General features: G+C 45.3%; 1 protein-coding gene across 1 annotated transcript in view; it reads right to left on the bottom strand.

The window, feature by feature from the left end:
* The window catches only part of lingo3b (leucine rich repeat and Ig domain containing 3b), a 42,137-nt gene extending 15,979 nt beyond the window's left edge, over positions 1 to 26,158 (bottom strand). The window contains exon 1 of the mRNA XM_030402197.1: positions 25,551 to 26,158. The gene's annotated coding sequence lies outside the window, so the exon portion shown is untranslated. The remainder of the gene's footprint in view (positions 1 to 25,550) is intronic.
* Between the last annotated feature and the right edge of the window lie 285 nt (positions 26,159 to 26,443).

The raw sequence follows: 26,443 nt of genomic DNA, 5'->3' as shown, positions 1-26,443 counted from the left end.
GAGCGGGATCTCCACAGTGACGAGGCGTACAATGCCTGGAGTGGGAACACAAAGATAAAACATGAATAAAAAAACTGGAACAGAAAGAACGACAAGAACGCAAACATATTAATGGCCATCATCACAGCGACAACGTGACGGACAATAATGTGACCATCGCTGACAAAGACCGACTGTTCGCTGTGCAGTTTGTCTTTGCGAAAAGCCGATACTCATGACGGCGCTCGCTCAGCGCAGTCTTACTGTAGCTGCATCCTCGTCCTCTCAGACGTCTGAGTCACAGAGTGTGAACTGATTGAGACTGACAAGCTGTCCAGATTGACCTTCAGCTGATGAGAGCCAAAAACAGAAACCTTTGACACGACTGCTGCAGTGTTTCAATGACATATCAGATATTTAGACAGTAACTGAAGGAAGTAAACTCTTGTTACTGTAAATTATACAGTCTCACATTCAGTCGTGTATATATTCTGACTTACTGAATGGTAAGACCATTTCACTTATTTTGAGAGCACTTTCCTTGTGTTTTATAAGACATGGATCCACTACCTCCCACCCCCTGCACTGTCCCCTGTTTCTGGAACTTATCAGGAGTTGTAGTGCAAACTAGGCAAATTACAAGTGAGTCCTGAAGGCTGTCCAATATCTGTATCAATTGAAGAAAATAAGACTATGGGACTGAAGCCACGACTAAATGAAATCACATTATGGATATGTGTTGAGGTTTTAACTGTGGTTCAAAACCAAACGCAAATCAAAGCTTGTGAAATTTATTTCCTCTTACTTTCAAACTTAAAGTCTCTCTAATTCATATATTTCTTTGCAATAACAAAGTATTAATGTGTCATGGATTGGATATTGTATTGTATTTTTGTGCTTGTGTGCTTTCAGAGGTGGTCTGGAGAGGCTGGCCGTGGTTATTCTGATTGGCAGGAGCTGATGACTCTCACACACCTGCAGCACATTTGCTCCAATCAGCGCCAGTTTGAGAACCCAGGTCTTCATGCTGCCAGGTTATTTTGTCTATTAGGCGTAGTACATGGTCTGCAGGTTCTCACCAGAGTTTATTTTGTTTTTTTGCTGGTCGACTAACGTTGCTGCCTTTCCACCTTACCAGTGAGCAAACCTCGTCTCGACCCAGCTCTGGGCCGCACCGCGACCCAGCACCGCTGACACCAGCCTCCTCAAACATTTAAGTGTTTCTCAACCTGCCTTTCTACACCAGCGGGGCCATTGACCTGAGCCTCAGCCCTCCTCCACCACGAACCTTCAGTAGTCCTTCAATAAATTCCCCCATACCTTCTTTCTTGGTGCCCGCTTTTCAGTCCTACAAATATCTACTACAAAGCGTAACAGAATGATAATTATCACTTGAATCTACAGTTCCCATTGACTTTGGTTTCAACTCATTGTTGAGCACGTAACTTTATTTGTTCACTCTCACTGCTTGTTTTCAGCAAAACAAAAAGATATAAAAGCCCTCTGAACACCACCAGCCCAGCACTAAATTACAGACCAACACAATTAAGGGAGTAGCTGCTGAACATGATAAAACATTTAGCAGCTAAAGAACCAATTGTTTCCCCTCAGGAGTTGGTGAAAAAACAAAGGTGGTATTTAAAACACAACGCTAAATAAATTATTATTCTCTGTTATTGGTGGATATGTAAAGAGCAAATGTTTGCCGACAAATTCTGTATTCGAGGGGATTATTCACATTTTCATACATTTAAGAATTCAAGAATAATTAGTCAATATACATGACAAGATTGTAGTCTTGTATGTCAATGATCTACACACAAACATAAACCCCTCTGAAACTAAGCAAACTAATGTATAATGATCAAGTCACAAACAAACTGATCACAGTGAAGTGCTAAGGATGAGCTCAGCAGCCTCACAGACTGAGGAGCGAAGCTGCTCAGGAGTCTCACAGACTGAGGAGCGAAGCTGCTGTCCAGTCTGGTGGTACAGCAGCAGATACTTGTGTATCTCAGCTTGTGGAAGGGGTGGGTCTTGTCTCTTAGCATCCTTTGGAATCTAATCAGACATCTCACTTCACTATTCTCAATAATAGTCTGTATGGGAACAGTGGGCGGGTTTAATCACCGGCTGCAGACCCTTCCTGACCTGGGCGGTGCACATGCCCATTCCACTGAGTGATGTTTTTCAGTCAGAATGCTTTTTATTGCTCCTCTGTAGAAGTTGACGAACGACTTTGTGTGGGAAATTGGCTTTTTAACCAGGATGGAGCTGTGTGATGACCATGACAGGCTGTTAATTGTTATTCTGTGCAGCTGTAGCCCATTTTAGCCCGATGGAATCTTACAGGATGTTACACCACCATCTGTGACATTATGCTGTGAGTTGGAGGGTGACCGAGATGATTGTCTTGTTCTTCTCCCTCTCAAAACCCTCGTCTACTCGGCTCATTAGAGCACTTGCAATCTGAAATGTTAAAAGTTTTATTTCTCTCACACACACTTTCACACAGAGTCACTGCATGGATGTACTCTGAGTAGACAGCTGCTAAGCTGAGGACGCAAGGTAACATATCCACACTGTCAGTCTCAATCCTCTCATATTCCTGACAACTTGAGTCTGCAGCACAGCTACAGGCTTACAGCACACACGCACACACCTCATCGTCCTCTGGAGAAGCATCAGCCCTCTGCTGATGACTGTCTCCTCGTACAGGGGGATGATGTTGCACAAAACGAGAGACGCTTTCTGACTCATGCAACCTCCTACTGTACTGTTTCGCCTCTAACCAGGTGATCCCCAAAATACCTCACAGGTCTCTGTGATTTCTCCGAGCTGATGCACGTCTGCATCTTTTTCCTGAGAAGCACAGCAGAGCGAGACGCCATCAATACTGTGAGTTAGTTTGCAAAAAAAGTAGCACAAGCTAAGAAAGCCAAAACTCCAGCCTCAGTTCTCTAACTGCATCAAAGTCAGCCAAATCTTGCGTTGAAACCAAACATCAGCGGAGGACGCGCAGTGCATCAAGAACAACGCCTGACAGCCACAGAGGAGCAACAGCACAACAAAGAAAAGCTAAAACAAGCTAAGATAAAACCCCACAAGACAACAAGTAAAAAAATAAAACCATGTGCTGCTCGTTCATTAAGGGGAAAAGAATCTCTTCTAGTCCTCAAATGACTTCAACAAACAGCACATCCCCAAAAAACAAGCTACTTTCATCGTGCTAAAAATACTGTTAATGCTGGAACGAGTGTTTGTTGAACACCAGACTCACGACATAATGTTCCTGCATTCACACCGGAGCTGTCTGGGCTGGTGTGTGGGCAGGAGGTAGACAACGATAAGTGGATTAGAAGGGAGACGAGCCCAAAAGGTCGTTTCATCCAAGTGTGTGTGTGTTTGTGTGTGTGTGTCATGTTTTCACTTTGAACCTGACCAACACTGAGACCTGGGTGAGGGGCGCCTGGCGCGGCGGGAAGTCTGACTGGTTAAATCCCACGACACCGATCGCTTCGGCCCGTGTCAGTTTCACTCAGTGCAGCAGAAGCTACTCAAAGTGATCGCGAAGCAGCTAATCCATAAAACATAGAGGCAACCAATCAATACATATTCACTCAACTAGATACAGCATGTTATTCATGTCTCACACCTGAACACTGAGGAAATGGTGAAAGAGGCTGACGGCTCTCTTACAGTTCAGTTTATGTGTCACATCCAGCCGAAGTATGAGAGTTTGATATAAACCAGTAATTTATCTGTATTCAAATGTTCTGGATATTTTGTCACTACTTCCCAGCAGCATATCAGAATAATACATAAAGACATAATCAATTAAATAGATGCAACATTGACAAGGATAAGCACTATATAATTGATCGACGGATAAAAAAAAAATGAAATCTATTAATTTAATCCGACTTTCTGCTAAATAAAAAATCAACACTTGCCAATTAGGAGACACTGAAAAAAATAACATTTCATAATTAATAATAGGACAAAATATATCAACTTCTGTAACGAAATTCATGTAAAACTTTCTAAGAGAACTGAATTCAATGCTTTTTTTTGTTAGTTATCTCAATTGTGACACTTCGTTCAAGGTCGGATGATGAACCAAAGGGCTGTGAGCTTTTGGTGCAGACGTTTTTCTAATTTGCAATTTCCTTTCTATAATTTCAATACTATGCTTTGTCAAACAGTGACAGTAGAGACTCTGACTTTAAAGCCTGGGAGAACTACGTGCAAAGGTACCCAGAATGCTGCAGTTATAATGGTACGGGTCTTTAGGACTTTGCAGATCTGGACTTACATGCCATAAAAACCTGGTGCGTGTTGCTTTGGTGGATGTAATTCAATCCAGAGATCGTGAACATGCTGTAATAGGCAGCATTTCCTCATCAGTGTGAAACTAAAGTAACTTACTAATGTAACGTGTTAATGTCCCACACAAAAAAGGTTACGTAAGACACTAAAGTAACTCGGCAAAATAAAGAAGTAGCGTTGGGATTTGAACCCAAACCAAGATGTTTCCATCAACCTTACCAAGTAGTTTTAGTGCCAAAACCAAACCAAACCGCAGCAGTCGATGAAGGTCTGGTCGCGTGTGTCGCTGTTACACTTGGAACGTTGACATAAGTCGTTTTGGGAGATGCTGACAGTTGACAGTCAGCCGTTTAATTATGACGATGTGCTGGTACTATGACCATTTGGAAATATAGTAATCCCCATTTCAGTGAATTCTACCAACCCACGTACTAGATAATTGTATGCACTGCATTGTTTAGACTGCAGTAAAATGTCTGGATTATTCCGTTTTATTCATAAATGGTCATGACATGAATATTAACACAAACACTGTATAAGTAGCCTGAGGGAGGCTGTTCATGTAAAGATATTCAAAATGAGGGAGGGCTTATTTCTCAGTGGCCATGCACATTAATGTGGCTCCAGGTAAACGACACCTTACACATGAGCAAAGAACGGTGAGATAAATCAAATCTGCTTATAGTAATAGATTCTCGAAATCCTCAGATGTGAAGTTGATACTCGTAACTCGGAGAGGAAGAACTTGAAAACAACGATTTGAATCAATCAGAGGGCAGTTGACTGTCTCATCCGTCTCAAATGTCTCTGCACTGTCGTTCACTCCGTTGTTGTTCCTCGGCCACGTCCGTGTCGGACGCCCGCTCAGCCGGTATCAGCATCAATCTGTTCTCGCCGTTCCTGTCCCACTTCAGCGGATAAGATGTCACATCAGATGTGCCACTGAGAACATGCACATGGAGAACAATGCAATATTTTTACTTCTCTTCTTTGAAGTCTTGTGTTTGGTTGCTCCTTTGCTAGAATTTGCTTCCCACTCAATACCGGCTTTGTTATTTCCCTCTCTGTTTTTAATGAGCAACAGTGCGGTGCAGTCCAGAACTTCGGATCCATGACAAACATCAATGAAAAATATGTGTGTGTGTGTGTGTGTGTGTGTGTGTGTGTGTGTGTGGGCACGTTTCAATCCTCAGAAGTGATTGTATCTGAACAACCATTTTTTTCCCTGCTGTAATTATTTTCTCTGTTCTCACTGCAAAGGAGAGCAGAAAGAGAAATTGTAAAAGTTTCATCACCTGTAGAAAAAAAAACACACCATCTCTTCTGTTGCAGTTGATCCGAGTGGGTTGATGCACACTAATAACCGTCAGAAAATGAAAGTTGGCAGAAAGTATTCCCAATTAGAAAACTAAGCAGCAGATAATTCTCAGTGACGCAGCTTCCACAGCTCTGCTATCTGCACACCCTCTTCCTCTTTGCATCTTTTCTTTCTCCCTCCATCTTTGTTCCCTCGTTCTCTTTCCGGGCGTAATCTGACAGCTGAAGAGAGGCTTGTGTTTGACAGTCAAGATAAATATACACAGAGGGACGGTGGGATTAAAGGGAAAAACAAAACACTGCAGCATCCAATGAATCACTTCAAACGTGCTTTGTTCTCTTCAAAACTAGAACAAACATCTATGAATCCATCTATAACCCTGTTTGTCCTCCGTGTTTGAAGTGATGTCTGTCACAGTCTTGTCTTACCGGCCCTCATGGAACAAACAAACATCGACATGATTGAAGAAAAAAATGATTGACACGATGTACAGATGTGTTTCATGGTGACTGCATAAAACCATCCGAATACTCTTATTGCCACCCTTCTGTTGTCGTTTTATTTCTGTTGGGATGCACAACTTTGACCAAATCCTGTATTATTTACAGTAAAAACATGATGAATTATTTTTATTTTTATTTTTTTTTAACATTACTCCAATTCAAGAAAGTAAAGTTCTGCATTCATCGTGTCTACAGCGATGCTAGCTGCTTTGTGGACAACAGTGCTTTGAGCTAGATGCTAAAATTAGCACGGGCCGATGCTAAAGCATGCTGATGTTCCCCCTGTTGGTTTAGCATGTCAGCTAGCTAATTTTGTTTTCTAGCATGACATAAAGTGCGGCTGACGCTGATAGAAATATCATTAATTCTGGGCGGATTAAATATTTGAATAATTGTTGGGGTAAAGGAGAAATTCTACTATTCAGACCTTCACATGCTTCCAATTTTTCCCAATGGCAACCATTAAAAAGGGACGTCCGTAAAACATCTGCTGCAAACAAGGTCCATTATGACTCTTTTTATCATCAACTTTATTGATCCAGGGAGGTTTCATACCTGCAAAACTCTCGTCATGCCGACGAAAGCGATCTTGAAATCTGTGATGTCATCATAATGTAAAGTCTACGGGCCTAGCTGAAACTTCTGGGCACCACTGCTGATACTCAGTGGGCCACATGACCAGGAAGTAAAACCCCAAAGCTAGAAAACCAGCAAAGCAACTTTCTCTTGATTGAACAGGCACCATTTTTGCAATCACTATCAACTTCTTCCTCTAAATCCATAGGAACACCAAATTTATAATATATAATAAGACATTAATATTCTGAACCAAAGTGGTGGCGTTGACCAAAATCAAAATCGGTGCATTTTCATTAGCTGAGACCAATAAGTACTTGGTGTCCCGGCACAGCGCACAGAGGCTCTGAAGGGGTTAATAGTTACTCTCTGGCCATCTGAGCTCATCAGATATGTAATATTTTGATAACATACAGCATTTCTGTCAGCACTGGCATTTAGTGAACATGAGTCCTTTTGTTTTTACTCGAAGGCCTGGCACATTTAATTAGCGGCAGCCACTCTGATGATTCTCACACCCTGCAGTGTTCTGACCTGCTTTTCTCTGGCTCAAACCTGAGCACATGGCTGCACACACTGAGAGGACAGACACATGAAGAGACAGCATGCTCACACACACACACACACACACACACACACACAGAGGCAGAGACATATACTGTAGTAAACAAACAACGGAGAGCAGCCTGGGAATCTAGCTTTTTAGATAGGTAACCTTGCTTGCAGCCATATGCTCTCTGCTCAGGTGTCAAGTCGGCACTCTCACACTCGGTCGTAGTAACCACACGTAAAACACGCGCTATTTCTATCTACCATGTGACATCACACTTTCCCCCTCAAACTCCTGATGAAGTCACGCGATCCGGAGGTCCAGCCGGTCAACGAGTTATCATAAATCTCCAGCGCCGTGGTCGTTTGGCCTCGGCCGCTGCAGACATTAGCAGAATGCCAAGGCTAAAAGGGGAACAGGTTGGTTTACATCCCAACAAAAGTCACCCACACATTATCACTAAACTTAGGCCTGTTCAAGTTCTAAACATACATTCACTTATGTCACAGGCAGCTCTGACTCACGCAGACACTCGAAACATACACGGACAAGCCTGCTGGAAAAAGTCCCGAAGAGAGGATCAGAAAAAACATTATTGTCCATCAAAACACGATGGAACCGCGTCTCCGATGCAGGGAAGGTGTCATAATTGAGAGAGTTTCCTTTGCCGACTCATTTAAATGTTATTCATCTACATTCAGCAGCATTCACGGCAGAGTCACTACAAGTCTGGTCCTGTTATCCAGGATGGGACTCTTCCTCATTAGCAGGCAGGTTGGAGCTGCAGCAGAGCCCGTTTCCCTCCGCGCAGAAAGATGCACAAAATCACCCTCTTCTTCCTCGGTTCTGATCCGAGCGGAGTCGCTGTGATGTACTGAAATGGCATGTGTGATACGGTGCTGCGTGTGCGCCATAATGTTTTTTTTTCAGGGACGATGAAGAGCTCGCTCCGCAGATCAGAGGTTTGGGCACACGCCAGCTGGTTGGCAGATACGAGACTTACAAGTCATTAAGTCTGCAACGTGCACTACTGAAGCTGCACAAAGCTGCACAATTTGTGTCCCTGCGCGCGCGCGAATAAGCCTGTGTTTACACGGCTTTCTATTAGTGTATTGAGGAAAAGCATTTAGTGTGGCAATTGTTTATCCTGGGGTGTAATTATCCACCAAGTGCAGAGATTATTACACTAATAGCGAGAGTGCAAGTTAGAGAGGAGGAGTTAAGAGTAGCAGGGGGATAGCGAGTGTTTAATCCAACTTGACCTGTTGCTTGAGAAAAAATGACTTTCACACATGAAGACACCAATCATTCTGAGCGACACTCAGTCTGACAAGTGACTGAACAGCCTTGAATTAGTCTCGCCCTTTGGGGATCAGTGGCCTTATTACGGGTGGGGATTGAGATGACTCATTAATCACCTCGCACATGCTCCCCGAAAAGCTCCGTCACCGCTATGAGCTGTATTTGGAGGAATTTCGTTGTATTTGCGAAACATCTACCTGTCTTATTTTGACACGTCGGTGCAGTGTTGTGTGGGTCGAGCTGCCGAAAATGACAAATCTCTCCCTCATGCAAAGACTGAGAGTCTGCGGTTACAGCTCTGTTTTACGGGGCTCTGGATGGAATATGACGGGGGTTCATTTCTGGCTTCCCTTTCTAAAGGCTAATGAGTTTCCAGATAACAAAATGGTGGGGCAATCCCGGCGGGTTGGTGATTGGGAAGTGATATCACGTCTTCTCCTCGGCGCCGACGGAGCAGCCGCGGATTGTGATGATAGCCGGCCGATTGCTGCGGAGGAAAACATTTCCCTGGAGACGGCTCACCTGAAAGGCAGCGGCCCCTCTCTCACCCTGTACAGCTTAACGTGTGTGTACGTTGTATGGGAGTGTGTTTTTATATCCCTCCGGACTCGAGAAGAGAAATGAATTCAATTCTCTAGCTCGTTAAGAAAGGTGAAAGCCAAACAGGGAATTTAAAACCAAGACAGCCGACTCCTCCTCGACAGAAGATTCAAATAAGATGGGGCTGCAGGAGGGAAATTGAAGGGAGAAGATTTGAATAGATAAGTGTAGAGCTGCATAATACGACCACAACGTGAGCCATGGACGCAGGAAAAGATGATGGACACGGTGGACAGGAAAGGAGAACGGTTGGGGGGGGGGGGGGGGCAAGTACGAGAGAAACTCTGGCTCGCTCTGTCACTAATGATGGAGGAAGGTCAAAGCCATTCCACAGTTGAGGGAATCTAATGATGCAAATTAGGCCTGACGCTCAGTCAGATGCCACGAGAGACGCCGGGGAATCCTGATGCTGGTCCGTAACACACAGTGAAATTGTCTCAAGGCTCAAATGTAGTATTTTTAAATAACTTAAGGCATCTTTGGCATTTTCGCTGAGTGAAAAGGCCACATCTGTCCACTGAAGAACAAGAGGAAGAAGAAGAAGAAGAAGAAGAAGAGGGAAGCTGACTGACTGACTGGTGACAAATATATAACCGTCTGCGAGGCGAGTAAACAGCGAGAGACGGAGTTGGAGGGAGAAAGAAGGGGGGAGGGGAGGAGAGTGATAGCTTTCCTTCCCCGGTCTTTGAAGAGCAGCAATGCATAATCGCATGAATATGTACATAGCGTCGACCTGGATGCATCGCAAATGTGTGTTAAAATCGCACACTCTAATCCAGATTTCCATCCTTTCTTTTTTTTTTCAAAAAATGCACAAAATAAATGCGGAAAATGCAAGAAACTGATGACACCAGCCTATATAAATTGTCCCTTCACTCTCAGTCGAGCTGTTTTAAATAAACCATACGCCCAAGAAGGATATTCATGTACAGTGGGAAATGTGCAGTATAGGTACAAGTGAAGAGCTTTGCATATGCATACATGGCAGAGGATGTAGACGGCAGAGTAATTGCACTGCTTCATGGATAATAGTGACCCTGTTAGCCCGAGAGCTTATTGGCTGCCCGCTTCTCTGATTCTGCAGGCGCGACCAATGGGAGCCGTCGCCAACCGTTTCAGATGTGGGGATGAAGGGGCAGAAAGAGTGTGTGTGGGGGGGGGGTGAATGACAGAGAAATAGAGGTGAAGGCAGAAAAAATCGGGGAAGAAACAGGGCGACGTGTGGAGGGGGAGAAAAATGGAGAGTGACAAGGATGGAGGTGTGGAATAAAAGACGGCATGGGGGATGTGGAGGAGAGAGCCGGAGCCTTTGTACTGTGGAAACAAAGGCGACAATCCCCGAGTACTGATAAAAACCAGTCAGCTTGTGGTTGTACAACATCAATAGAGCGTGTGTGTGAGTGTGTGTGTGTGTGTGTGTGTGTGTGTGTGTGTGTGTGTGTGTGTGTGTGTGAGGGTACTTCAGAGGACATTAGGTGATTATCACACTTCCTGGATTCTCTTCTCGCCAGAGATCCCAGAGGAGGATAAACAAACCAAGACACACACGGAGGTACACACACATGTTTGTATGCACACATGTGGCTGCGAAGGCTCTGTGAACACACCGCAGAGCAAGGTGGTGAAAAGAAACAGATTGTTGTGAGGAGGAGGTGGAGGAGGAGGAGGAGGAGGAGGAGGAGGAGGAGGAGGGGAGGGATCACAGGGGAGGAAGTTTCTGGAAAGGTCATGAGAGCGGTTGAACAAACACGGGATGTTGGAGGAGTGAGAAGAAGGTGTAATAATGGAAAAAAATAAAACACACACAGGACGGGAAAATAGATAAGAGCAGGAGAATAAAGGGTCATTGTCTGGAGTCCAGCCTGAGGAGGAGAGAGGTAGAAAATGTTTTTAAGGGATGAACAGGTTGCCAGGTTTGGGTTCAAGGTTGGCGAGTTGATTGACAGCAGACTGTCCGGAGTCACCGCGCTGTGACAGCTCATATTGGGCCTGTCCGTGTTGAACCTATTATGATTGTGAATAACGGCCTCTCTGCCGACTGTACTGTGGTTTTACTCCAACCATGACAACAATCAGGCGGCGGCGGGGCAAAGCAATGGAAAAACTGATGACGCGCACACACCAAAGATCACCACATCATTTTGTCTGTATCACGCGGCCACACGTCTGATTCCGCTTGTGTTCACATGCAACGGAGCGAAGAAGAGCAAAGGCACAATATGCAGATCTCTCTACCTTCATAACGAGCTAACGACTCCGCGATGCGAAGAGTGAAGCGAACAGGTGAGTAAAAACGAACATAAAGCGTGTAAAGTGCAGACCATCTTTCTGAGCATTTTAAAGACTTCCCCGTGATGAAGGCTTCAACGGTGAAACTGAAAGATGATTCTTGACCGTGGACACAAACTACAAAAGTGACACACATTTTTCACAAGGTCAAGGCTGAACTGGAAGATCACGTGATACGATTCAGGAGGTTCAGAAGAATAACACATAAAACTGCTTTGTCACACAGGCAAGGTTTCCAACGCCAAGGACGAACGTTCAATCGCTCAAGTCTTTACAAGTTTTTGTGGGGATCTTGAAGGACGCTGACTGTTTGCCCTCATCTCCAATGCAACTTCACGTCTAGTGTCCATCTGTCTGTAACCCCCACGACTCACCGGGGGTCAAGGCCTACATCTTTTCTTAAATACTGGGAACTAATGGTGCTTCAGATAAGTAAACACCATCTGTGCTGCACCCCCTTTTTAGATATACTGCCTCATTTCTTGGCTTCTTTACAGCCTGTCATCATCGTAGCTATGTTGCAGTATTCTCAGATCTCAACTTTTGTTTGCCTGAGCGCAACGTTATCAGAGCTGACAGACAAGGGAGCAAAAACTGTAGAAAAAAGGGGCCAACATTGCAGGGAACTTTCCTTTTTAACACACACCACCATCGGGATGATGTAGCTGGAAAGCTGATCAAATTACCGATAACTGATAGTGACATTTATCCTCTGGTACATCCTCTGCTCTGGAAGAATTGGCTACTGCTGGAGGAATGTCATTATCCAGCGCTGTGGCTGGATAAGACACAACATTTTCTCCCGATTCATCAAATGATTTCTCACCGCCCCCAAAAAAGCATCTATAAAAACGAGCGGTGGCAGACGAGCTTTTCCCCCCTGAGAGAATATCAGAGCAGTCAGGGTCCTTGAGCTCAGAGAAAGAAGCTGTGGGACTGTGGCATTGAAGACACACAGAGATGATGGGAGTTCTCCCTGGGGAGCATCCGGTTAAAATTCAAGGACTCTCTCATTTTTTTTTTTTTCGCTCCCTCTAATGCTCATCTCGCTCCCTCTCTCCCTCTTAGCGAGGTCACGGCTGAAAAGTTTCAATGATGCCCCAGGAGGCCGAGAATAATCATCCAAGTGTGCGTCTGCATCTATGTGAGTGCTTCCGAGCGCATGATTGACCTTATGTGCGCACACAGCTTGTGTGTCTGTGTCTTTTTGTTCATGTGGAGATCATGTATGGACGTGTAGGTGGCTGACCGCTCGGTGGCCTCTGTCGCATCCTCGCAGTGGTTATCGGATCTGCAGCCGGTCGGTCACTTCGTCCCAAATAGGCCGTGTGATGTGAGGCGATAAGCACTTTAGCGTCTCCCCCCTGTGATTTCCTCCTTGTAAAGTATCGTAAAATGCAAACCGGGAGCTCGCAGAACTCGATTTTCAGGCATTCAATAACTGTCATTCCGCATTTAATACGGCAAAGGCTGAAGTCAAAGAGACGGAGACGGCAAGAGCTCCGGAATGAGATCAATGGCTGTCTTTGAGGTGGAAAGCTGGTGAAATAAACTGTCTGTTGCATGTTATGCCATCAAAGCTTTTCAGCAGAAATCTGCAAAAGAGCAACCGTAATCACCACTTACAAACTGACAAACAACCTTTGGGATTGGAGGATGCAAAAAGAAAAAAAAAAGACAGCATCAACAAGAATATTACAAATACAGCCGAGAAAAGACACACCACAACCATAGGGGACGCAAAGGAACACAAAGAGCGAGGCTTATTTCCTCCAACCCCAATCCCATCTTCCATCTGCTTAGTATGCAATCCTTCCCAAGGACAGGCAAGACAGAGAAGAATCTGTTCTATCTTCATGTGATAGCGAGCGCACTGGTGGGAGGAACGAGACGAAGCAGGAGGAGAGGGAGAAGAAAGAGTGAGCGCTGCAGGAAAGCCGCTGACAGCTCCGCGTTTGAAAATAGCCTGAATGGTGGCGGCTCCAAAAAAAAAAAAATTCCCTTTTTTCTCCCTGATCCTAACTTCAACCACGGGGGCTGAATTATTCATTCTAGACCAGTGACATGCAGGGACGGGGACAAAGAGTCATTGCTCTATTTTGATTCGCATAATAAATTCATGACTCGATGTTTAAAAGGAGGGAGGAGGGGGGAGGAGATGAGGGCGAGAGGTGGAGGGCGGGCGAGGGGCGAGGGTCAGGTTGTGAGTGCCAGAGACCGTGAAGACAAGGATGAAACAGGAAGGAGCAGACGGGGGGGGAAACAGGAGATCGAGGAATACAGACTCCCAAATGAGGCAGGATGTAGAGGGCTTTGGAGATAAACTGTTAAAGTAGCTTCTCGCTAAAAATCCACACGCGTGAACACGCAGCTGATACAGCATGTTACCCCGGGATCCGCTGAGAGACACGCTGTGAGCGAAACCGAATAGAAAAACAGTGAATCACATGCTGAAGTTGATATTTGATTGTTTTTGGCACGGATGTGAGACAGTATGTTTTCTGGGAAATTACAATCTGTTTGTATTTGAGGCCTAGACAGGGTGTTTATATTCACAGATTCCTGAATGTAGCTCCTCTAGGGAGAGTATTGCATTATGGGTTGGTTGAAGCCTTAGTTGCGAAGTTGTACTTTTCTTCAGTTCCATTTAATTTGTTGTGTAGAGTTAATCAGGCCTGAGAGTGTCACTGTAAAAAATATTACTGTAATTTTACAGTAAATTATTGCCTTATAAATACAGTGAATTCACATTTGTATACTGTAATTATTCTACAGTAATAAAGATGAAAAATCACAGTTATATTATGTGTTTCTACAGTTACCCAGACAATTTTACTGTGAAAATACAGCATGTAGATGTGAAATGACATCATAATACCGTAACAGGCGTCTGGAGCCCGTTAGCATGTTAGCATTTCTATCTTGTTGGCCCACTTGTAGGCCTGTTATTGTGTTGTAACCCTTTCAGCATATTAGCCTGTATAACTTTATATTGTAGGCCACATGTGGGCCTGTCAGCCTCTTTGCATGATAGCCTGTTGTTGGTATGTTAAGATGCTAACACGTAGCCTGTTAGCATGTTGTTCATGTGTCAAAAAAGACAAAACTTACCAGATGTTACCGGATTAGATCTCATGATGAGGAACTACTGTGACATACGAGATAAAACAATCATTATAATTTGATTTTGGATAACTGCTAGAACAGGTTTACATGCTTTAATACTCAAACACATCAGTTTTCTCCTGTCTCTTTAAGGACCCCCCCCCCCCCGAATACCCAGTCTGCTCTGATTGGTCAGCTCACACACGCCTGAGCCAGCACCTCTCGCCATGTCATATCGACTGTGTCTCATTTTCAGCTTACAGTTAGTTTAATTCCTACTGTGATTACGGGCATTGATTACACAAATGTGTGACCCGGTGACATGATGTGATGTCACAGTCACCAAATTAAAGGCGGGGCTACTGACGAGGCGTTTCAGGAGCAGTGTTTTCTGTGGGAGAGAGGAGCGCCCGTTAGATGTTGGGCTTTTTAACTTTCAAGACCTTTTACATAAACCGAGGGAAAGAAAAAACAAAAGAAAAGGAATAATAGGTCTCCTTCAAATGAAAGTACTCTTTGCTTCACTTTTATGGGAGAAATTGTTTCAAGAATGATCTTCTCCCCTGGCGTGATGATATCTCTGGGAGGCTTTGCCAACCCAACTTGCTAGATAACGTGTTTCTCATCTTCAAAAAGGCTTTTTTCTCCCCAAAACAGCTTCTGGAAAAAAAGAGTAGTCTTTTAATGTGGAAGATACAGTAGTTTGCAAAAAAAACAAGGTACCAGATAAGTAGCAGAAGGAGAAAACAAGAAGACAAAGAAGAGGAGCAGCAACTTGCCACAGGCTTTTGTCCTTCCGAAACAAACAAGAGTCACTTTAACAAGCTGCTGAAACAAACTGAGTCAGGGGACACGAGGCTCCTCACAGTCAGTCACGCAACATCATGACTTAAGAAAATCTGCTGTGTTCATCCCCACTTGCCCTTTTTTTTACATCTGCAAATACAGACGTGCACTATGATGACGCAGCCCTCCTCGCCATCTCTTGTTTCCACTTTCAGCCTAAACAGAAAGTTCGTATAGATGCAGCAACTCCTCTCTTGGATTTGCTTTGAAATGCTAGAAAACAGCCCGTCCGCCTGGCTAAAGGGCAACAAGTCTCAGACAGATTCAAAGCTGGTGAGGACCACAGAGGTCAGCACGCAATGGAGCAAATGATTCAAGAGATTTTTGTTGTGTAAACGAGAGAGGCAGCCAAGCAGAGAGTGATTCCATTTTAAAGAGTCGGCTAACCTTTAGCTATACGAGAAGCTGCACAGATACTGTATACATTTACACAGTGACTCAACTGTTGGCCTCTTTGTTATACACAACACATTTAAAGGACAAAGCAACACATATGTGCCGGCTTCCTCAAGTGACTTCCGCATGCCTAAAGTCCTGCAGGGAGGCTGACGCACATGTGTGCCTGGGTGAGTGTGTGCGTCTGTGTCTATGAGTGTGTGTACGCACACACCAATGGTGAACAGTCCCCAGGCTTCTGCAAGCCTGTTTGTGTAGCAGCGAGGCAGAAATAATGTCGGAATCTGTGCTCCCTCAGAGCGAAATGTATGTGTGTGTATGTGTGTGAAGAGTAGGGGGTCAGCGCTGAAGGACATTACAGGAAATCTGTCCGTCCACATTCACCCAAACAAATTATTCCCACAGCAGCGAGGAGGAAGGAATCAGAAATCTGAACGCTGACAATCATCGCATCCGAGCAATGCAAACTGTAATGATACTGCTGGGATTGCTCATAACTTTCCTTTTTTTTTTTTTTTTTTCGAAATGAGCAGAAATCCGAGCTCGGACACATCTGAGGAGATAATTTCTGTGGGTGGGCGTTTTCCACTGCAGCAGCTGACTGACATTTGAGAGCCGGCACTGCTACCTCGAAGCATTTCAACATGATGTGCTCCCGACTGGAGCACATTCTCGCACTCTGTAGCTGGTGAGCGTACGTAGATAAAAGCCTTTCCCCCTTTTCAACAAGTTCATAGTGCTGGTTATGTGTGATAAGCATCTAAAGATGTCTGTTTGGCCAAATCCTTATACATCCCTTGTGCCTACAACGCAGACTCTTGTTGGGATAAAGGAGTCGGGTAGTAAATAACTGCTACTTGTTTGCTGACGTCTTGTCCTCCAACTAGTTAGCAAACCTCCTGTACATTGTCATTGCTTCTTTCTGCATGACAATCCTGGATTTTGATGTATTGCAATGTTGCATTCCCCCTGTTTGACACTTGAATTTTAACTTAAGTCGAGCTAATATATTAGCCTACAAGGCACGGCTAGCTGCCAGGCAATAAGGTAGTGTTGTTTTTTTTATTTGCGGGCTGCAGCGAGGAAAACTGCACCGGTTACAAAAAAAAAAATGCTCCATCAAAATGTTATAATTCTACAATTCATCAGTTATCGGTCCGGACCCGGACAGTGGTCCTGCCTATATCGATCCCTGGGAGTGATGAGAGGGTATGACAGGTTCATATGGGGGATGTTTTCCCCCCTCGTGTCCCTTCAAATCGCCTGCTGATTAAAAAAATGGCGGGGGTCTTTCTTCGGTGGACTCTAACAAATGACCAGACTGTCAGAGCTCACAGCAACAGATGTTCCCGTACCGTCAGCACTCTGGAAACAGTGTAACGAACGGAGTCACTCAGGGAGCGCTCAAAATGAACAAAGTGGAAAAATCAGCAGGTAACAACATCAGCCCCTCAGTTATTTAACTGTCTTGTGTCAAATGGAATAGAAGTAACATTATTAGACATTTCTTTGTGTCTGTCCAAACCACCAACGACGACGACAACCGTCAGTCTGAACCAAAAAAATCTGTCCCTCTTCAGAACCCAAATTTTTTTACCAAAACTTTTGGTAATTACAAGGAAATATTGGCTCCTTCACAACAAATTATTTTAATTTCAGTTTGTCTTTAATGCAAAACAAATGCATCTTTTTCCACAAGGATGTAAAAATAGTCCTTTAAGGTAATTCAACATCGCTCGTCTTTCACAGAGGGCATCACATTTTAATTTCTCCGGGAGGCGGGGAGCAGCGTTCGAGATATGATACTTGAATCATTAAAATCCAATTTGCAGGACCGAGCCACAGCACTCTATCACGGCTATCAGCTGAGACGTCCTTTCACCACATCGCAGGGCAACATGATTTGTATTGTGCCCGAACAAACTGAGGGATCAGAGGAGAAATCAATAGCAATACAGCATTCATTAACAGAGTCCTTACGGATCAGAGCGGCAGAATCACACATGAAAGGGTGAGAGAGGAGAGGGAGTCGAGGAGAAAAGTGAAGCGTACGAGTGAGACTGATTGACCTTCTGTGTGTAAAGAGCATGCTCCGCACACACACACGCACGCACGCGCACACACACACACACACACACACACACACACACATGCGCGCACACTTACACACTTCAATAGTGCCATTGCCTAGAAGTCATGCGGTTAAAGTTAATGAATAATGTTCCCCCCTGCCCTAAAGGTCTGTTCTACAGATGGCATTAGATGGTTATACACACACACACACACCTACACACACACACACACACACACACACACACACACACACACACACACACACACACAGATACACACATGCACACTACACACCATCAGGAAAGTTATTTATAAATAACTAACAGAATTTCAGGAGAATATATTAAACTTTCAACTCAACACAGAACAAAGTAGCATCAAAACAGCTTGTATGACACACACACGCACACACGGACACACACACACACACACACAAACAGAACTGTGTGTGTGTGTGTCGTGGGGACTAAGGAGAAGAAGAGGAGACGAGGAAAAGTAGATTGAAGAAAGTGGAGCTCCTGCATCCTGCGTGTGGTCGTTAATTAAGATGCATTATTAAAACGTAAGGTAATACTATTTAACCTGCATTAACATTCAATTAACAATAGCAGACACGCGTGCACTTTCACTGAACAAACACACACACACACACACACACACACACACACACACACATAAAAGGGTAATCTCTTTGACCTGAATTAACATCTGCGGACAGACAGAAAGCACAGGTGAGCAGAGCCACAAACTTCCATGACCCACATCAACATTTAATGAAGTCTGAGAAACACGAGGCCTTAATTCAAGCTGGGCAGGTAATGAGAGGTGTGCCTCACACACACACACACACACACACACACACACACACTCACTAGCGGACTCGATTCCTCCTTCCTCGATGATGAGAGGTGCAGATCTGTAAGACACTCTCACCTTATCTATTGACATTTTTCATCCAGCCTACGGTGCTAACACCCATAATCACAGATAAAAGACTCTTTCTCAAACTGTATTAAGCTCCTTTCTCGGGTCACATTTCGTCTGCGGACACGAGACTGAAAGTAGTGACAGCATAGACTGCAAAGAGGTCGAAACCACCGACAAGGAGCCAGTGAGCGATTGGAAAAGGATCAAGGAGGACATCACATCTGACGCCACACATTATCCTTGAACTATGGCGGGTGTTACCATCCCTTATGCTTTTAAAAACCACCTGCTATTACTTGTCTGAAGTTCCTTATATAGATAAAGTAATTAAAACCCACGCTGCACTATGAAAAACAGCCAAAAGCTGAAAACACACAGTAGTGAGTTGAGATTAGTGTGTCACGTACACTGCTCTCAAAGTCATCGTCTTTCGTTCAAGGTTCCCTCGATTTGGATGACTTTGAAAGAAGCGCGGAGGAGTTGCTAGAAAACAGTCAATGCTTCGTCACATTGATCAAATAATACGTTGACTTTGACGGCACTACAGTACGGCTGCTGCAGAGCACATCCACACAAACCCACGAGCCTGTAAACGCATCCCTCTCTTCGTCCGGGCCCTGCTGTCGACACTAAAATGGAGCAGAAACAGCCTCCAGAGTTTGTATCACACCCGCTTGGTGTGTCACTGTGTTTGGGGAAAACAGAGCTTTTTCCAAAACTGTGACCTAAACCAGTCCAGAGAGGGTCGAGGGCTGCGTGCCTGTAGAGTAAAGTTCATTTTAAATGCCAGTGCAGCAGAATATTCTGCAGGATTGTTGTCATTAATCTGGAGTTATGCTGATTTTGTCAGCAGGAATCCTAAAAGCTAGCTAGGGTACGACTTCTGGTCAACATGTAGCATCTTTGGGCCCACGATTAAATACATGTTTTGCTCTCTGACAACAGAAACAGCAATATGCGTGAGTATGAAAAGCTATGCGGTGAATTTGGTTTCATTAAAACACAACACACGTGACCACAGACAGCAGGAGGTCTCTGAGCAGAGATGTAATGAGCTGTCACATTGGGAACGCTGATGTACTCAGCATGAACCACAACTGTTGTCAATGACCTTTATTCACGCTGGTTTCGTCTGATAGGTTTTTGCAGCCATGTAATCATTCTTTGGTCAGTCTGCACCAGATTCTGGCTGTTATGTGCAGTTTTGTTGTTTGACAAAGGAAAAATAGGGTGAAGAAGAAAAGATGTATCTGTGTTTATGGAGCTCATGTCTCACTGTAGACAGAGTACACAAAAGAAATCGACCTGGATACGCCGGTGAAAATGAAAAGTTGGCTGTAGTATCTACCCTGCAAGAAGCTGCAATTTTTTAATAAAAGGTAAAACGTGTGACAGAACAGTATGATAATGAAGTGTCTCTGTTCCACGAATCTTGTTCTCCCGATGCAAGACGAAGTGTTTGTGTGCTACCGAACCCAGCGAATGATGATTCCCACCAGCCGTGAATCAATCGCAGTTTCTGTCAGAAATAACTGGACTATGATTTGTCGACATGGCGCCGCCCTGTTGTTCATGAACGTTGCAAGCTATCTATCTAAATCCCGACTAACAAAGCTCTGATGGGTCAATTGTTTCTCCAACCGGTGGAACGGATCTGAATGGCAGATCAGAGGTCTCAAATCCTCAAAGACTTCACAACATCATCACAAGGACGTTTGGTTTAACTCTGTGTGTTTTCATCCTCCGCTCGTGCGTACGTCACCGGTGCACCATCACTTCCTGCGATTTTCGACTCTTTTTACTCACTTAGCGTTTGAGCTTGCGATGATACAGCAGCGCCTGTTCAAGGCCGAGCTTAAAGGTCAGTGAATTGCCTGCTTTAATTTGTCCATTGTAAGAACCGAACTGCATTTTTCACTCCGCCGTTGTATCTCCACGACTTCTACACTTCTTCACGCTGCTTTGTGAAGGCAGCCTGATAATAGCAGCCGTCGGCGGAGTGTAACATTAACTGCAGTTTGTGTCGGACTGTTTATTTTTCCGCTTCCTGCTGTTGACCAAGAAACCTTATTAGGAAGAAGTGCGGTGTCGCAGAAGAAGGAAGGCAAACAGTGTGTCTGTGAGCATTTAAATATGACACGTTCCTCTGTTTGTATTTGACAGAGAAGCCCCTTCAGAGCCAGTCGCTCAAGACCGTTTTTATGACTTCTAAATGAATCCGTACCCGGCTGAGCGCTCCGTGGCCACAGTGGCGATGAACTCTCATAACAGGAAAATGGGACGGACGAACCTTCAAGGACTTTGTATCCATCAGCAGGTACGATTTTTAGTCATTTAAAAAGGAAGAGATTCAATCATGGCAGAATTCAATTTGAGAGTTTGTTTTAAAGAGATTGAGAGAACGACTCGAGGGATGATTGCGCCAGACTCAATAATGAGGCAAAGCTAAATGCTTATTCATTATGAGTGTTAGTCCTATCAGACGCAGGCAGCTGAGACAGAGAGCGAGAGGGGAAGTGAAGCAGACGGACCGACACCGAATGAACAACAGAACCCGGAGGCGCGGGGGGTCACATCTGAGGAAACACGGCCGGGTAGAGTAAATTAAAGCAAGCCAAATGGAAAGTGAAAGGGCAGGATGAGGAAAACGGGGAAAGTGTGAGACGGAATAATTTATCGAGAGAGAGAGCGAGAGGTGGAGGAGGCGGTGAGGAGGCCGGGAGGTCGTAGTAGAGCGGCGGAGGAGGCCGAGACTGCGGAGGAGTTCTCACCCGCTGGTTGTTTGCCCTGAGATAGAGGCGCACTCGTCTATTATTGACTGGGATCGCGCCCTTTATTTTACGACGCACATGTGCAACAAGACCGGCGGCCGGCATCTCATAAGCCTTGATAACCTCTGTGGACACACATGAACACGGGCGGCAGTGATATTACACGCTCGCTCGTGCTGTTTGAGCCGAACGGTATACTGGAAGCAAGACCCTCTGACGCAACAACAAAGCTCTGGTCTGTAACTCCACACTTTATTAAAGACTGGTGTTTTATTGAGTGTGTGTATTAACATTGAAGTTGTGTGTGTGTGTGTGTGTACTGTGTGTAGATGGCTGTGGGCGTCGTGCCCTTGTCCATCCAAGCACCTCAATCACCGTCAGGCAATCTAATCGTAGCAACCCCTCAGAGCAGGACATCCTTAACAACCCAGGGTGCATTTTTCAAGGTCAACCATCATCCTCTCACACACACACACACACACACGCACACACTCGTGCACACACTGAGATCAAAAGCTCCTTCAGCACGCCCACATACCCCCGGTCACCTTCCCAATCAAATCCTCTCACCACACAGCCCATCGTAGCTCCTTCTCTCCTCTCACACTGTCTCCTCCAGCAGAAACATCACGCTCACATTTTGCCTCCCCGAAGCTCGAACCGGAGCGTCTCACAAACTCCCATGTCTCCTGAACTCCTCACTCCGCCGACGGTTTGAAGCCTCAAAGGGGGAATTTCTGGTTTCATATAACGCGCTTCTTAATTTCATAGCTTTGACCGCCGTTGCCTCTCGGTTATAATAAAACGGCACAAAAGAATTCAGACTGGGCAAGAATGACGAGCGCTCAGATGATCGTACACGTTTTGAGTGAACTGAATATATGTAGGAGATTTTGTGCACTTGAGAAGGCGGCAGACAATCATTTCCAAGGTTACAGAGACCTTTGAGCTCATTTGATGGGTCACATGTTGCACATACGGTCAAATCACGTAACACTCATATACATATAAACATTTGTGTGTGGCACTTAATATGTCTTTGAGCCTGAATTAATTACGTTGCGTTTCACAAGGCTGGTTGTTGTTTATTTTCACATCCAGCTGACAATCGTTATCATTCATTTCTGCTCGCCACCAGATCAATGCAATATTTTCTCATCTCCAGCAACTCAGGAGGGAAATATCTGGCTTTACAGCTGCTGACTGCTGCGAAATGTTCACCAGCTAGTCGCAAACTGTTTTGGTGCTGAGCAGGAAGCGCACAGTCCAGTGTTTCCCACACGTATACTTTACACGGGCTTAAACGCAAAGTTGATTTTTGAAGTCTGTTTATGAGAGCTATTTCACCGGCTGCGACTTGAAACAAGGCTATCAAGAAGACGAAACTGACCTGAAGGACGATTGATGCACTGTATGATTGTTGTTATGACACCATCTGAGAAATCGCTGCTAGAAAACTCTTTAGAAAAGGGCAGGCACCTTACAAAAATACCTGGTAGGTGATTGGAGGAACAATCAGTCTTTCAGCGTCTACCACAGGCCAACTTCAACCAATCAGATCAACAGCAGGAGGGCCTGTTGGCTCTGACAGAAGCTAGTCAAGAGAAGAGTGAAAACTTCTCGTCCACCTTCCATTCTTTGCTCTTCGTTCAATATAATACACTCTTCAGATCTGATGAAGCAGCTACGCTAACCTCTCGAGGAGTAGCCGTTGGTGTTCGAGCAAACAGTAGTGTCTCTCGCATGTGGTCACGACTAAACCACGCTTCTAGCTGCAAGTACTTCGTCAAAGGATGATGATTTGTTCAACACCTGAGCCACATCACTGTAACAAACTGAAATGCATATTGTTGCAATAAACCACAAAATTAAGATAATCCAGCTACGGTACTGTATCGCGCCCCTTCTGACCTTTCTGCGGATATGACACCAAGTTCTCTGGTAAGAACCAATAACAATGACGACCAGAACCACATGAATACGACTTGTAATGAACAGAATTGATCTTTTTGAAGAGGTGCAGCACAAACTTTCATACAGAAATCAAACGCCTACTGCTTCCTGTGCTGATCTAAGTCTCTACCTCTCCCTGTCTCTTCCTTCATCTTCTCCCCTCACGGGTGGCTGAAAGCTCATCACTTCGCCGCTGCGTCCATCCGCTTGAAAAAGACATCAGCAATCAGCAGCTGTCAACGCGGAGGCCAAACATCTTCCCCCACATATTCTATCACCTCCATCCCATCCATCCCTTTTGACTCATCACATTCTTCCATTATCACCTCAATCTTCTTTTATTTAATCTTACGTCACTATTCCCATCTTCCCCTCTCCGTTAATTACGTCCTCTTCCTTGTTATCCTTCTTCCTCAGTGATCCCACGATGTCTTATTTTCAGTCTCTGACTCCACGGCTGTCTCTTCGCAACTATTTTACAAGCCTGGCAGCAGAACGGACAGCGATGCTACGCTTCAGGTAGCTGTCACACTTCTGCGCTAAAAGGGTTATACTGGTGGTGGGAGTGTGTGCATGTTTTTTTATGTAAATGCGAGTGTGTCTGTAGGAGTCGCACCGTTGTAATAAAGAGGTTACACGGTAGGATCGCCACCAGCTTTAAGGATGAGGGGAAGATGCACGGAATGATAGCTGGACAGGGGTTAAGATGCGTGAGGGAGTGTCAGGACTCTGTGGGGAGGAGAGGTTGTGATCGGGAGGCTTCAGCTTTCTCTGGCGGGTGTTTCGTCTCTCAGACGCAGACGGCGAGTTCTGCCCCGCCAGCTCTGTAGGTTGAGCTCTTGTTTTCGAGTCGCCGAGACTGCGAACAGCGATAAAGTTAGAAACCCAAACAAGTTAATGAGGCGCAGAAAATAATGAGCTGATTGCATGATCAGAGGCATAATTCTTCAGTACGCTGAGAAGCCCCCACAGCCATTTCCAATTTACATATCCTCTTTGGATCTGCTGTACGAGGGCAGCAGTGATACGAAGTGGCTGCTCTGTTCCGGCTACACTGAGGTTGCTCTTTGCTGAAGGATCAGGCGACTGTAGTACAATGGCCGTGAAATCCCCGCCCATCGCTCACTTTGATTGTTGAGAGGGCAGACAGGAAACTAACCAGCCATGCTGTCCAGAGGGGCAGAGTCAGGTAAAGGTAATTGCTTAGCAAGAGAATGAAACAGGAGATAGGATCAGGAGGAAAGGGAGCGAGGTGACAGGCTATAATTGGAAGCGGAGAAAAGAAGGAAGATGGTGGAGAAAGAGGAGGGCTCGGCTGCTACACCTCATGCAAACCTGCTGCCATAAGCCATATGCACTCAGCCACAACGTGACATAACACATGGCCACACATGTCAGGTTACCACACATGGCAGTGCAGCACGGGGGTGAGCAGAGCTATACATGTCTCAGACCGAGGGGCACAAACAAGTGTCCAGCTTCCTACAGACGCCACACAAGTTTTCCTCCCCCCCCACCCTCAGATTGTCTTAATGTTCACGATTTACAGCTGCAACAGAAGATAAGTCGGGAGTCGCTGTAACAGCCAGGAAAACAAGTGTTCGGACGAGAGCGATGTTGATGGTTCAATTTGCCCGGCGACGTGGAACATGACAACATTCCAGCAGTGCAGGTTTTTATTTACATGCCTCACTCTGACAGCTCACGAAAGCCATTATGAAACGTCGCTGGCGGTGTGCAGTAATGTTACAACAAGACGTGGATGGTGAGAAAAGCATGACCAGGCTGAGAAACACACACACACAAACACACATATAAAATCTCTCCTCCTCGCTCTCTCTCCTCTGCTGCAAGTATCTGAGGGCAAGTAGGGAGACTTGTCAGTGTGGGTAGTCGTCAAACCGTTGAGATCTGCAAGCATGCACTGTACGTTTTCAAGTGTTCCTGCGCTCTATTGGTACAAATAAAAACACATGAGGATTAAATGCACATCGTACATCTGTGTGAGTGTGTGCAGCGTGAAGTGGACGTACCCAGGACTGAAGCGTGGTCCCTGATGCCTCCTCATCTGTCCAGCTGTGTGCGTATGCGAATCTATTTTTCCTCACTCCTCTCCGTCCACAAGTTGCAGACACTGTTCCACACGTGCCGCTCCTCCTCCTCCTCCTCCTCCTCCTCCTCCTCCTCGGGTCGCCCTCAGTCTGTCTCCGTCTCACTCTGACACCCCGGCATCAGCAGCTGTACCGAACCTGCCACTCATCCCCCTCTTTTTCTCGCCTTCGCCCTCCCTCCCTTTCCCCGCCGACAGCTTCCCGTGCACACACCTCCCTTTCACTCCTTGTTGGTTTATTGTCCCAGAAAAAATTTTAAAAAAATTAAAAAGAAAGAAAAGATTCTCCTCTCCTTCAGACAGTGCTCCCTCAGCGGGTCAGGGCGCCCTCCGTCTCCCCCCCTCCACCCGGCGTTGATGTGAGATTGTGAGAAAAAAAGGAGAGGGAGGATGGTGAAGGAGCGTGCTGTTGCTGTAGCTGTTGCCTCTGCCTCCTTCAGTATGAGCGCCTCTCTCTCGCTTGGCATGCTTTTCATCTCTCTGCTCTCTCTCTCTCCCCCCTCTCTCTCTCTCTCTCTCTGCTCTCTCTCTCTTTATCTCTCCCCCTCCCCTCCCCTTTTTTTTTTTTCTCAGTCAGTGTCTATCTGCTGCTGCTCCAGCTGTTTGGATTCACAATTTCTGTGTGCTGCAGGGCGTTCGGCTTAGGGAGTCTCGCTAAACAGCCAGGCGGGAGGAAAAGCGAAGAGACCGAGAGCAGAGATTCAGGAGGCGGAAAATAAAGGAAAGAGAAATGTGTCTTCAGCCGGGAGACAAACCCAAGGAATGTTAAGATTACATTGAATTAAAAAACAGTTTCTAAATATATAATTTAACACA

Source organism: Sparus aurata, chromosome 21 (assembly GCF_900880675.1).
Source record: "Sparus aurata chromosome 21, fSpaAur1.1, whole genome shotgun sequence".
In the NCBI taxonomy this organism is placed as follows: domain Eukaryota; kingdom Metazoa; phylum Chordata; class Actinopteri; order Spariformes; family Sparidae; genus Sparus; species Sparus aurata.
The sequence above is the reverse complement of the archived record's forward strand: the minus strand, read 5'-3'. Positions and strand labels throughout refer to the sequence as shown.